Here is a 14,760-nt window from a genome sequence, read left to right on the forward strand (position 1 = left end):
AAGCGTTGACTTAACAGCAAGAGCTGTACACACAGGCGGGGTTGATTCAAGTACACGTGTATCCATACACACGGTCTCAGACACATTCCGTTGGAGTTTAGACACTGGCAATAAGATGTTTTTCTTTTCGCCTAAGCTGCACCCTTATTTGTTTTCCTTGAACAGTAGAATAAATGCCTATCGACTGATACGTCATCTACGGACCCTCGGGCCCACACTCCGCACGGCCCCTCTACCTCTTAGGCTGAGCATAGGAGCTGCACGCACGCGCAAGAAAAGAGAAGGGCTGCGACTGAGTAAGCGAAGGCAGAACGGTGAACACTCGATGATTCTGCGCATGTTCAAGGCGTGGGGGGTTGGGGTAGGAGTTTGCGCATGAGCAGAAGTGTCGGGAAAGCTTGAGTACGGAGGTTAGGAGGCGGTATTGACAGCTGTGGAGGCAGCCCGCGTTCCCGGCATGCCCCGGGGCGGCGGGGTTGGCTCTAACGAATTTGAATGAGGAGCCTCAGCGCTTTCGGCGCCATTTTCGAGTGATGCCTGATCTCATCAATCTAGCGGGAGAGACGGGATAACCTGTCGGAGAGCGTATCGCCACTAGGACTCAGCCGAAAAATTACTAAAAAAATCGCCAAAAATTACTTCGAGCAAAGGGCACTTGGCGGAGCTTCGCCAGGGTTGGCGCAGCCGGTAAGAGCCTGAAGAAGTAGCAGAGCGGGACTCGGGAGGTGGCAGTGGTGGGACCGGCAGGCGGTGGGGGGGGGGGTGCAGGGAGTGGGAACTGGGTCCGCCTTCATTTTAATCGCCAAAAATGCGAGGAGGTAGGGTTGGGGGTAATTGGGTGTCTGAGTAGGCGGCGGCGGGCAGAATGTGGCGGGAGCGCGGAGAGTCGGGGATGTGGGGGGAGGGGAGTTGCAGTTTGAGCGGGACGCGGACGCGCTGCGGCTGAGCGGCCGCCGCCCAGCGGATCTGTCAGCAGGACCCCCCGCCCGGGGCCGGAGACGGGGCGCGGCGGGGCTCGGCAGGCAGAGGCTCCTTGACAGGAGGAGGGGGACGAGCGCCCCTCCCCCATTGCCGAACCGAGCAGTCTTTTATGGCAGTTTTCCCGGCCCGCTGCGGCTGTCTTCCCGTGACAAGAAACTTAAGGTCGGCGGAAAATTGAGGACCCGGAGTAGCGGGTGCCTCCCGGCCGACGTGCGGATAGTACCCTCCGCGGGACCCAGTCGTTTATATTGTCGTCTTTGATGCCAAAGCATGAGATGCCCTAGCAATGTGAGTTTCTCCACGCCGCCCTCCTGCTCTGCGCGCCTGGGTCTCGGCAGGGGTAGCACTGACCGAGTCTGGCTTTTCCAATTTGGACAAGATGGGGCGGGGGCAGGCTTTTGAGGTTTTAGCGGGCTCCTAGGAAAGATGCTGGACTTTCGCTTTTTGCTCGGGATTTTTTGTCATTTGCTCTCACGGTGTCGTCCTTTCTTGGGGGGGGGGGGCGGGGGTGTGTTCTTGGGTGAGATGAAAGATGGGGCTTCGACCTTGCGATTTCCTTCTCAGAGTCGCACTTTTCTGAGAAGACTTTTTCTTTCTCCAGTCTTTGAAACGTGTCGCAAGGAAAAAGGCAATCTTTGAAACTGTATTAATGTTTTCCTCCCGAAAAGTCTTTACCCGAAGAACTTAACGGTAATTTTGCAATCCCCACCTTTTCTTGGGAGCTCTCTTGGCTTTGACGCGGAGGGGAAAGGGCTATTTGTCTTTCCCTTTAGTGATTTTTTTTTTCTCGTAGTTTCTACCAGTTTTTACTCGACAACTCTTGAATGATTTGAGCCAGTGACGCCTTTAACTTTAAGTAATACTTTATAGTTAGATGATGGCTTTTGTAAAATTCCTCATTAAAGATGTACCGGATCATGAATCCCTTTCTGCGCTGAAGGCACCCTAGATTAACCCTTTGCTGGTGTGATGTATTGCGTATGGGGCGCGCGACTCTGAGTTGCGAATATGCAGGAGATGATTTTTGCAGCAGCTATTCAGTTGTTCGAAAAGAGGGATAAGGCTTTCAGTCACAGACTTTTTAGGACCGCCTGCCTAAAGTTTTTCCCTCTGGAATTGATGTAACGATTGATTGATTTCTTATTTCTGTAAAGATTGGGGCACCCGCCCTCACTTAGAATCTTTCCCCGAAGAGAGTAGGAGAGCGCAAAGTGATGTTTTTCAAATTGTGTCTAACGGAGCTCCCAAAACACCGAACTTGTTACCCCCTGATTGGCTGGAAGGAAGCGGGACTGGGGGGTTTGAATGTTGAACACTAGATTATAATTCTCGGCTTTCCAAAAAATTATACATTTAGAAAAACACGTTATGAAACATTAAGACGGGGAGTTTAAAAAAAAAAAAGCTGGTGTTTAGTATTTTTTCTTCCATAAAGGATTTTCGAGTGATTTTGAAATGTATATTAAAAGAAAATCCTAGAGAAGACGATTTTCGCAAAATTGTAATTCTGCTGGCTGAAATTACAAGACTTTTATATATTTGCCCCTGTTCTCTATTGGTTAAAAACTGAGTTTAGGATTTTTTTATTCCTCTGACAGAATTTTTTCATCTTAACCTACATGTATTTGTTAGATGCAGATTATGGGAGAATTGTTTCTTTCATTTCCATGAAAAGAAACTTCAATTTTCTTAATGTTAAGAATGAGCACATTCCACATTTTCCACAAAAATTGGATACATTTCTTAAACTTTTCACATATAATTTAAAATATATAGGTTTTGCTATTTCAGCCATTGCAATGGACTTAAAACCTTATTTGCAATAAATTTATGTTGCTTAATTTAGACAATACAACAGGTAAGTAGCACAGGTGCGTGTGTATGATTTCATTTATAAATTCATTATGAAGAAATATATTGCATAGAACAGTGTGGGTGTGTTGTGTTTTATTTGGTTAGTTTTCAGTTGTTTAATGTTTCTTGAGACAACCGTCAATATATTTCTTTTTATTACCAAGCTTGTCATTCCGTTTAGTTGCATCTTGATAAAAGGCGGGTGTGGTTTTCAAAGAACATCGGTAAACTCACTGATAAACAAGATAGCCATAGATGGTTTTTTAAAGGTTTTTTAATAGAAATTTATATCCTTTTATTAATAGTAATTGAAATTTTGAAACTTAGAGTTTGTATTCTCACATGTCAGATGTGCATTGTGAGAAAATATTCAAATGAAAAGATCCTACGACTTTTATAAATCTCTGTAGAGCTATAAATATAATTTATATTAATAAGGGGAATAGCTGAGTTTATAAGTCATACTATTTTGTATTGCCTTCAAAACAAGAATTGGAATGACACAACCTATGTTCATTGCTTTTTTTCAAAGCTGTTTATTTTGAGTCATCTCATGAAAATTTCATAAGAGATGCTAATTATCCTCTCTATAAAATTTGCTTTAATGAAACTGTAGAAGACCCTATTTCTATTTTAAATGTAATTTTACCTAAGATACCAGAACCGGTGGGTTTTGCTTTTTCACTGTTTTGGTTTTTGTGTTTTAATTTTCATTCAAATTATTATGTGACTTGGAGAGTTTTGAGGGTAGGATGGGGAAAGCCTTTAAATTCCACCAGGCTGGTTAAATTTAACCATACTTTTTTAGTGTTTTGGTTTATGGGTTTTTTTCATTTGTTTTGGGAGGTGATAGGTGAAGGACTGTTTTGTTTAATAAGCCATTTTGAAAAGAAGTGAAGGGGTTCCTTTATTTAAAATACTACACTAAAGCTTGAGAACACACTAGCACCTAAATAAAATCCACAAGCGTTCAAAATATTTTCCCTTTTATGTGGTGCTAGATAAGAGGAAGATTTTGGTTTTAGACTTGTGGGCGTGTAGGTATGAGTTCCAGCAGATGTATATTATTATATTATGTATATTATCCATATTTCTCTGCAGAAATGGATAATTCTAATTTATTTTCTATTGTAAGGGCTAGAAAAGTCTTGTATTACCACAGGAAAACAATGGTGGAGAAAGGTGTTGCTACCGTAGCTCAGCTCTTTTCAAAGCTATGTTTACATTTTGTGGGGGAGAGGGAACTAGAGAAGGTAAGGTATCAGTCTTCCTGATAGCATTGATTTTCATTTGTTTGCCCTTCATACTCTTTTATAAAAGTGCGGTTTTAGACTTTGTTTTAATGCTGTTAAGTTGTCTTAGTTGTACATTTACAAAATGTAGCCTCAGGTGTTTGTATGTAACACTGCTTTTTTCCTAATCAGATTAATAATCACTTTTCATGTTTATCTAGAGCTAAGGATGAAAATTTCAATACCTTTCATATTCTGGATCCCTTGTTTCATCATGCTTTGTGTGCTACATTTTTGTTTATTTTTTGTTTTGTGGAGACATATATTTTTATCTCTGCTTACTTATTAGTATGTAGTAACTGTTCAGAATGTCACTAAATAACTTCAATCCAGAAATATTAGTCGGTTGATTTGGTTTACAAAAAGAAAAAAAAAATGCCCAGCGACTGTATTAGAGATTTCTTCTACAGGATACATAAGCTTTCTCCAATTAAAAACATCAGAGTATAAATTTACACACGATTTTGAAATTTTATTCTATAAAAATTTGTCTCTCTTATTTTAAAATATTACTGGGCTAAAATTGGCTCTTGTCTTTTTTTCCTTTTGTTTAATGAAGCTTAATAATCTTCACTGATTTCTTTTTAACCCTTTTTTAGAAGAAACAGATTACTGGTCTGATTATAACTAGAAAACACATCTTAGAAAGAATTGTCAGAGTATTACTCTACATGTTGTTTTGTTTTGTTTTGTTTTAATTCAGAAAACTTAGAAACATTGTGTGCCAGGCAACTAATTTTGGCATGTAATTAGAATTCAAACTATGACTTGCTGAAATTTGGTAGCTCCAAATCTCTTAAGGAAATCAGTAATAAACTACCACTTTCTTTGAAATAAGTGTCGAAAATGAGATTAAGCCACTTTTGCATTTAATTTTTACAAGTGACAGTAGTAGAACTTTAAAGTCTCGATTGTCTTAATATTATAGGAGTAACATCAGTTGTAGAATGTCACATTACTAATATGTGTTTATATATTTTTCTGATTATTTGCATGAACAAATGACTGTAGAGCCTTCCTAGAAATATTGCTTTCTGGTAGGGAAATGATTTTCTCTTGCCTTTTTTTTTTCCTTTGCCTGTCTTAAAGATACTTTAAAGGATCTTTCTTTTAGAAAGACAAGTTCAAAGTATTGGAAATATATAAAAGTATTAAATATATATATGAATTATATTCTTAATATTTTTTATCAAATTATGAGAAGTTAAATATACTTTTGTTTGATCCTGTCATATTTCACTGAAGAATCTTTGCACTGGAAAGACTTGTCGTGGGTTCTGAGTGTAAAAAGCTGTATTTTGTAATAGATTTGAGATTTGAATTTTAATATTTCAAGGTTTTCTTAACATCTTTTTTATCATACACATTTGATTTAATATTTGTCTTCTATCTGAACCTCTTTTGTTCTTTATTATCTAGTATTTTTTGTTTCCCTACTATTTAAAAACAGCACTTGCAATGGAGTACATATTGGTTTCTTCTATTATCCTGTGATTTTTTAAAATTAAGATATCTTCCTTTACTGTATGCTCACATATAGAAAACTGTCTATATCTTTTGAGGAAGACTATGTACAATTATTCTAATTTTTTAAATGTCATGGTTTCAGGGTTAGTGTTTGTGAGTTATATATGTGTGTTTTTTGTTATTAAACAATCAGATATTTGGCTGCAGAGGAATAAAGGGTTATTTTATTTTAAATAAAAATGGAAAGCTCAGAGCATTGTGTTTCACATATAGTACATTATAAACCTGTGGTAAATTAACAATTTAATATTTTTGTATAGTTGATTGCCACTAAATTATTAAGATTCAGGTGAAACAAATGAAAACACCCTTACATACATTTAGTTACACCACCTCTACTTGGACACATTAAAAAAGCCAGTGGCCCGATACTCATCCATTTATTACTTACAAATATTTTAATTTGTTTTAAAAGTAATTTCTAAGTTTTGTTCTGTTAGACTGTAATGTCTTAAAACGTTTGGAAATATCAGTATTATTATTCACTCAGGCTTGGGAAAAGACTGAAGTTGAAAATGATGGTAATTTCTGTCACCATTAAAACATACGATAATTTGGGGAGAAAGGTATTTAAAAATTTGTCTCTATCACTTTGAGTAACTTCTTAAACTGTGGATTTTATGAGTTTTAGAGGCACAAACTATATTTCTGTTTTCCTTATGGAGTCCCCTTTACCAGTCCTCTTATAACTACTTACATAAACACACACACTCATCTACACTGCTTTCAAAATGAATGCTCTAAAGAGAAATGAAAGCAGAAACATATTAATCTGATTTGTTTGAAGAGGCGTCAGATGATAAAGCATATCACAGGTGTTTCTAATCAAGATATTTCTATTTTTAAAACATTATTTTCAAGTTAGGGTTTCTTTGAATATAGGCAAGATTGGGGTCGTTTTGAAGATCTTACTTCTGTGTTCAGGGATCCACTGTGAAACTGCAGGAGGCGGAAATCTGTTGAGTGTCTTCATGCTATAATACATGACATTTTTATTGCAGGTTTTGACCTTTAGGAGAGAGCCAATTCTGGAGAACAACCTAACTTCTTTGATTGAACATTCACATAATGCATTGGAACATGATAGGAGGTTAAGGTATACTAATGAATTTTAAAAGCATACAATTTTATATCTTTGCAATATAATTGAGCTAGACAATTGGTAAAGCCAGAACATTTTGGTGAGCTAAAATCAATATTTACTAATAGACAGAAATCATCCAGTGAAGTGGCCACAGTTGAGTTCTCTTGATTTATTAAAACTTCAGGTTTTTTCCATATAATTGATGTTCTTATCATCTTGTATTAGGTCCAACTCCAAATGAATTTATTTATTCTAAAAATAAGTGTATACATAATGATCTTTCTTTTTTTTTTCTTAAGGTTGTTATTACAGTGTTATATGTAAAAGTCTTAAATAGTGGATTTTTCATATTATAAAATGGAAGGTTTAAATCAAAAGGAATTTGGTGTTTCGCTCTTTGACAGGTATAGTGGTAGATAGACCCTACAAAATCAGATAAGATTAATGAGAATATTTTAAGAGAATTTAAAGTATTCCAAGGAGTGTCCTAACCAGAAGTGGCAATTTGGTTGAAACTGAAAAACCCACTTTCTTAAGCAGAAGCTAGCATCTTACTCATAGGTACTCTGAGTAAAATATTTAAATTGTTCATATCAAAAGTTGCAAACTCTTTAAAAATAAACTGTAGAATTCCAGAACTTCCAGTGACTTTGGTCTTTACCTCCAAAATACTTTATCACAGAACCACTTTTCCAGCATGTTTATTTGCTTTGAAATAAAATTTATAGTTTTAGTTGAAGTTTTCAGATACTTAGCTGATAAAAATTTTGGCTGTTTTCTAAATTGTAATCTGGTATAGTGAAAATTCATTGAACAGTATTACTAAGTATTGGTTAAGTTTTGATTAGTAAAGTATAAATTACATGAAACACTAACCATAATATGTTTTTTAAAACACTATTTGCTAAATAAAGTGAGGTTTACTAAAAAATAATATAATTTTTTCTTTAAATTTATTTTCACCTAAAAATATTTACTTTATATACTTAAGATATAGGAAATCACAAAGGTTTGTTTTCATAAGAAGAGTGTAATCTTAGTCTTTAAGAGTGAAGTGTATTTATCACCATGGACATAGAACTGCCTTTATCTTTAAAGAATGTTAAAAAAAATTTTTAAGTAAATTCTCAGATGTGTGTTTAAGAATGTGTTTGAACATTGAGATACATATCAAAATACTTTAAAAATCAGATATTTCTGTTTTATTAGATATTAGGTGATCCAGGAATGTGAATCCGTTGACAGTTAAGGTTAAGTAAAACGTTAAAATTTAATAGAAATCAGTTTGATGTAAGGGTGGAGTTCAGATATTGGTGTCATTATACTGTAAGGTGCTTGTTTGAGATAAATACAAGGTATAGAAAGTCTTCATAACTTTGATTTGAGAATGTTATAAAAAAGCAGCTTAGTTTGGATAGGATGAAAATGAATACAGTTTTTGCCCTTTAACTTAACCAGTGTTTTCTAGGTTAGAGAACATTGAGATGAAAAGTGAAAAATCCAATTTCTGGGTATCTGGGGGAGGGAAAAATCCAGGTTCAGTTTATCACTTTCAATTCAGATATCTTTATACACAGCCTTAATGAGTTAAATGGGGAAAGAGAGACAGCTTTTGAATTTATATTGTGGAAAAGATATAAATTAGAGTTGTTCCTGATTTAGAGAGTTTATGATTTGTGATCTCTGAAGTTGTCAAAACTTATTATTTAGACACAAGTATTTAGCATCATGAAATTGTCCCATAGATAGCTTATAAACTTCCAAATTTTTAGCTTAGTAAATAATTTAACATCTAAAAGAGTTGGTGTAGATATTAAGTTTTCTTCTATTTGGTCAGTTCTTACAGAGTAAGAAACTTTAACCTAATTAGTAGTATGTGTTATTTTAGGAGACAGGTTAATAAGGGCTTTTACTGCTACATGTGATTGGCTGTCCCTTAAAGGACATTTTGTAAGGATTTTGACTGTTTTTAATTTACAAACCTGACTATCTAACTAAGCCTTACATGTAGTTCATTATAACAGAATTTGGGGGGAAGGATTTATTGTGTTATATTTTTTACAGTGATAGATTTCTATCTTATTTGTGCAATATTTATATTTTTGGATAAGTGCATTTTCAGGGTTAAATGATGTTTATTTTCAGGAAAATTCTTAATTGTTCCCAAAATACAGTTATACTGTCAGTGTTCTAGTTTTATTGAAATAGTTATCCTTAGGGGGAGAAGAATATTTGGATAAACTAGAATAGAGGTAATTTAACATATCTATGTATGAGGGAACTTGAAATTATTTATATTTGTCATTGATGTATAATGCTAGTATATAAGGACAACTTATATTTTAAACAGTTTGTCAGCTATAAAAATTTTCTTTGAGGTTTTATGGTGTTACTGAGGATTCATTAAAGAGTAGATACAATTTCTTAATGAAAAAATTTTAAATGTTTATTTGAGGCAGTTTTGTACATGTGTGTATTTTATGTTTTCTTTTTCTGACTAGCAAATAGATCCTTAATGTTTCAGTTTTCTTCAGATAAGACGTAATGCATCAGAATTGTATTGTCAGATAAGCATTTTCAAAAGGCAATAATTAATTAATGTCAGGACTTAGTTTTTTTATTTAATATCATTTTGAAGTAGAACTTCAGTTCTCAGCACCACAAACCACACTTTTGATATTTCATTAACATATGTGATTTGGCTTAGTTTTACTTTCCTATTTTCATGGTTAGAGTCACTTGGAAGAGAAACATGCAGCCTGATTCAAATGTAGTTGCTGAGACTGATTAATTGACTGGTTATTCGTTTATTAATTTATTACTGTTTGTAAATGTCTTAATTTTTAAAAATCTTTCTTTGATATTTGCTGTAACTTTTTTATTGGATAGCTTTCATAATAAACAAATATATTTAGTAATTTTGTTATCCTGTGATCCTCAGATTTTTTTTTTTTAATTTTTATTATTAACATTGTTTGTTATTAAGCTGCTGCTAAGCAGAAAAATGACTTTTTCAATTTTGATAAAAATTAAAGATTGGGGGTTTTTAACAAAATATTATCTGAATTGTAAATATTACTATATTTTATACTTTTATTTATCTTAAACCTAGCCTTCTTGACTAGCTATTTAAGTTTATCAGCCTATTCTTGCATTTAAAAAATAATTTACAGATTTCCTAATTTTTCTGACTTTTTAAATATTTTTCAGAATCAAAAATACTTAAATGTTAAAGAATAAGAATTTCTTTTAAATTTAAAGTTATAAGTCCGTAAATAGAATCATTTAAGTTTAAAGATAATTTGACAGAACAAATATTTCTATTTCTGTTAGTCATCAATTGATATGTACTGACTAAGTTTTTAGCTTTGTATTACACATTCATAGTAGCTTAACTACATGTGGAAATTTTTTTTAATAGCTGAAATTTTTGTAAAAACTTTATGGGCTAAAATCTTACTTATTTGCTAATAGTGTCTGATGTCAAACATATATTGGTGATTAGATATGTGGAACCTGGGAGACTGGAGCTCTTTATTAAGCATAATATAATTTCATTTCTTGATTAAAGTTTAGATGCTTTCTTATTTTCCAGAAGAATGGCTAGGGAAGATAGTCTTTATGAATTCACCCTGAACCTGGTTAAAACTCTTCCGAGAATTTTGATAATTGAGCAGTTAGATCTAAACTAGGAGCTGAAGTGTCATTACATGTGTCATTAATTTTTTTCCTTAGATACATTACAGGTTCCATTTCTAATCAAAACATCAATTTTGTCTTTTCTTCTCTCTCCATCCCACTTTTTAAAGAAAAAATTCCTTCTTAACTAATTTTATCATGTAATGAGAAAAGCAGACTTACTAGATAGGTTGAGCTGAGCCAGTTTTTTCCTCTCTGTGTTAGTTGCATATGCTTTTCTCAGCTTGCTGCTTCAGTGGAAGCAACAGTGAATAAACAAGTATCACCACAGCCCTTGTTCTTGCTCTTTACAGTTGGGAGCAGGGTCTGAGAGATTGCTGCTGCTTGTCAGCTATTGTACAGAATAGCATCAATATGCAGTAATGGTGGCCAATAGAGCCTGCACCCACCAGCTTTTACAGACCAAGTGAGAGAGGCCAAACTGTCAGTGTAATCCATATATAGTATAATGAATACATTCTTTGACAAAAAGGTATTTTATTCCCAAAGCAGCTTAAAGAGAACAGTAGATGCTTATAGTTCTTAGACTTTTACTGTTTTTTACTATTTACTCTGGTTTTAGTTCATTTAATTTTTATTCGGTTAATTCCATCTGTTTGAATGGAAAACTGTCTTGATTCTGAAAGTATTTATGGTATGTTTCATGCTTTGGTAGCCTAGAATAAATTATTAATAGTTAGTTGCTGATAACACAAGTTAGGTAGTACACTTGAGGAAAGAAAAGTTGACTATGGCCACATAAGAGTGTTTCTTTCACTTTGGGACCATATGCTAAGCCCCATATTATCTTTATTTTATAACCCAGTCTAAACAAGGCCAAATTTTTGTTCATTTCACTGTAACTAAAAAGAACAACACCCTGTACTACTTGGTGTTGTGTATAAAGACAAAGCAGGCTGCAGGTGAAAGTACATAAGTCTTTACTTTTTCTCACTATTAAAATAATGTCTTACATCTGAACTTTGTATATGGAAAGTTCAGATTATTCTAAATCTTTTGGAAATAGGACTCTGTAATTTCAAATAGTATAAAAGAGTGTTTTTGATTTTTAATGATTTGAATTTGCACAGATGTGCATAACCTAAATACTATCTGTATATTTTTCTCCTCTTTTGTATCCAAATTCCAATATGTTGTAGTTAAAGGGAAGTAAATATTGGATTTCTGTTACAATTCTGATTTCATTTGTAGCATTCTTGGTGGAAAACTACAAATGGTGTTTTTAGTGTGTAAGCCTAATGCCCCATCTTAAAGTCCAACATTTACAATAGCATTCTTTTAAAAAGGTAACCATGGGGTGTTTCGTTGGTTGGTTGGTTGGTATGGGTTTTTTCCCCCTAATACTACAGTGTGTTTTCATTAATATGTTGATGTAATTTAACAGATAACATATTAATTACTGTTACCTACTGTTAACCAAAAAAGTGAGTTACATAATGCTTTATATTGAAAATACCTTGTTTTTACTACTAATTACTGTGTAAAGTATCTGTGGACCACCTGTACCAGAATAACCTAGAGTAAAGCATTTTTCCAGATGTGCTGAATCAGAATCTCTGGAGCTGGACTTAGGAATTTGTGTTTTTTATAAACACTAAGTGAGTTTTTTTTTTTAGAAGCACCACATGTGAGAACACTGCCCAGAATGAATTGGGGAAGAATTCTTCACACTAATAAACCATTTACATTTTCTGCTTTTTTTTTTTCCTCTAAGCTCAGTAACTAATTATGAATCTTATCATTTCTAACACAGTAGCTCTAGATTAAGTCTTGCTATTTCTTCAGTCATATGAAGAAACCTATATTATGAGAGCTTATTTTTGTTCAAGTACCTTGGACCAAATTTTAAGTATTTGTTTGGAACATTTAGTATACCTCTATTTAACCTGTACTTGATGAAAACAGAGGGAGTTGATCACTTAAGAATTTTTTAAATTTTCAGTTAGATAGTAGCTATTTATCTTAAATGTACTTCTAAATATGTATTGGAGAAAATACAGAAAGGAGAACTTTTCATATGCTGCTTGTGAGAGCATGGGGCAACATCCTACTAAAGTTGAAGATATACCTAGGCTTTAACTCAGCAATTCCATTCCTAGATGTTTTAGATAAACTAACACATTTGTAGTAAAGTCTTATTTATTTTTACTTTTAATGGGAAAAAATTGAAAGCAATGTAAATGTTAAGTAACAGGAGAATGACAAAAAATTGAAAGCAATATAAATGTTAAGTAACAGGAGAATGGCAAATATGGGACATAGTCATGTGATAAAAAATGTTTATTATACAGCTATTAAAATGAGAGCTATGTGTATCATCACAGATGAATGTCTTCAGCAAACAAAAAAGTTGCAAAAGATTAGATACAGTATGATAACATTATATGAAGCTTGAAAGCAATGATATATATTGTTTTAAATACTTGAATTTGTAATAATAGTGTAAAAAGATGCATAGGAATTAAATACCAAATTCAGGATTGTAATTATGTCTTAGGAGAGAGGGGAATGGGATCCAAGGTATGGTACAAAAGGAACTCAACTATATGTGTAGTCTTTTTTTCTTTAAAAAAAAAAGGTAAATAAATAAAAGCAAAGTATGACAGAATATTAGAATTCAATACAGCTGCATTGGAGGGCCAGGGGTAGGATGTGGGGATTCATTTTACTATTCTCTTGATTTTTTCTGTGGATTTGAAATATTTATTTTTCAAATAAGTTTTAAAAATGTACTGTCCTTTTTGGTGAAGATATTCTACAATAAGATATACACTTGGAATACTCCATTAAGGGCGTGGATTGGATTTATTCTATTCTATGTCTTGTAGTAAGTGCTTAACTGTTAGTTGGTGTACAAACTACAACTTACAGTCATGGCCCACAGAAATCAAACATTCTAACCAACTTACGTTGCTAGGATATTTTTAAATTTTAAATAAATTCTTTTATTTTTGAAGATGAGCCATACTGTTTCCTTCCTTTGCATACTGGCTTTTAATCCTCCCTACTCTTATAAGGAAAGGACAACCATGGAAATAGTTTCTCTTTTTTTTATCACTACTCTTTCGTTTGCTCTTTAATTCAGGCAATTTCATGACTGTGTTTTCTTTTATTTTGGCCATAGATCATAGCATACTGTTTTCAGAAATTTCTACATGCATTTTAAGCTCCAACCTAAGCTTTGTATTTATACTGTATTACAGTAGAATTCTTGGAATTGGGCAGTATATGGATTTGTAGATTTCATGTGTATGTGTGTGAGACAAAGAGAAAGAGATTGGTCAATGTTGAGGTATGAAACTGAATTTATCTTAAAATATCTGCAATTGTATGATGTCTTCCAGAAACCTCAGTGTGCTCCAAGTTAGATATTGAAGTGTGAGTTTTAGTAACACTCACATATTTGACTTTTAAACTTCAAGAGGGTGATAGTAATAGAAAAGTGAATTTAAAAAATTAATGATAGTACTCTGTACTGAAATATATAAATGCTGCTGCTAGGTATTTCTAATCTGTGATTGTTCAGTGCTATATAAGGATCAAAAAACAATGATTGTCAACCTCAGTTGAAAATTTTCTAACGTATATAATGTGATCAAATTTTTTAAGTCTCCCCTCTTATTTTTTCCTAGGTGAATAACAACAAAATGAAGATCATATAAAACAAGCCCCCTACTTAGCCCTGCAATTCTTACCTTGTAAGTATTAACTCACAGTCCCCCTGCCATTGCTGTAAAAAGTTACTGTTTGGTGTCATATTTTGCTTTATTTCTGAATTTTTTTTCTACCATCCTAGAATGACAACTTTCTAACCTCCCCTGACCCCCAACACATTGAAGTTTGATGTTAATTTAGTCCATTTTAGAGCAAAAATAATGTCATTGCCTTGGGTAAGTTTTCTGTTTTGGAAAGGATTTTACAGCCAGGCTGTATCATCTCTAAATCTGAGAATCATAATTTTAAACCCTTTTCCTTCAAAGGAATTTATAAATAAGTAGTGGTCTTTTTTATTATCATCATTATTCAGGTTTATTGACAGTTATTTTATGGTTTTATAAAGTGGAAGTGTCCTCTCCACTGGAGAAATAGTTTTTTTCATTTATCTGTTTTTACATTTTACTAGATTACACTTCTGACTTCTTTGTGACGTGCTTAAAATTTAGCTGTTAAACTTCAAGAGGTGGGAAAAACAGGAAGGCAATCCCTTTTCCTTCCTTTTATATATACACATGCACACCTCTTAGAATAAGAAACATTTTTACCCTGATTCATTTTACTTTTGAGAAACTTGTAAATGCTAAGGGAATAATTCTAATAGGTTAG

General features: G+C 33.6%; 1 long non-coding RNA gene across 2 annotated transcripts in view; it reads left to right on the forward strand.

Moving 5' to 3' along the window:
- Nucleotides 1–543: 543 nt before the first annotated feature.
- The window catches only part of LOC307176475, a 35,391-nt gene continuing 21,174 nt past the window's right edge, over nucleotides 544–14,760 (forward strand). Inside the window, exons 1-3 of one of the 2 annotated variants that reach the window (XR_013824786.1) lie at nucleotides 544–687; nucleotides 6,656–6,750; nucleotides 14,070–14,135. This is a non-coding gene — a long non-coding RNA (uncharacterized lncRNA). The remainder of the gene's footprint in view (nucleotides 688–6,655; nucleotides 6,751–14,069; nucleotides 14,136–14,760) is intronic. The other variant, XR_013824787.1, reaches the window with a different exon arrangement.

Source organism: Stenella coeruleoalba (assembly GCF_951394435.1).
Source record: "Stenella coeruleoalba genome assembly, chromosome: 18".
NCBI classification, from domain to species: Eukaryota; Metazoa; Chordata; class Mammalia; order Artiodactyla; family Delphinidae; genus Stenella; species Stenella coeruleoalba.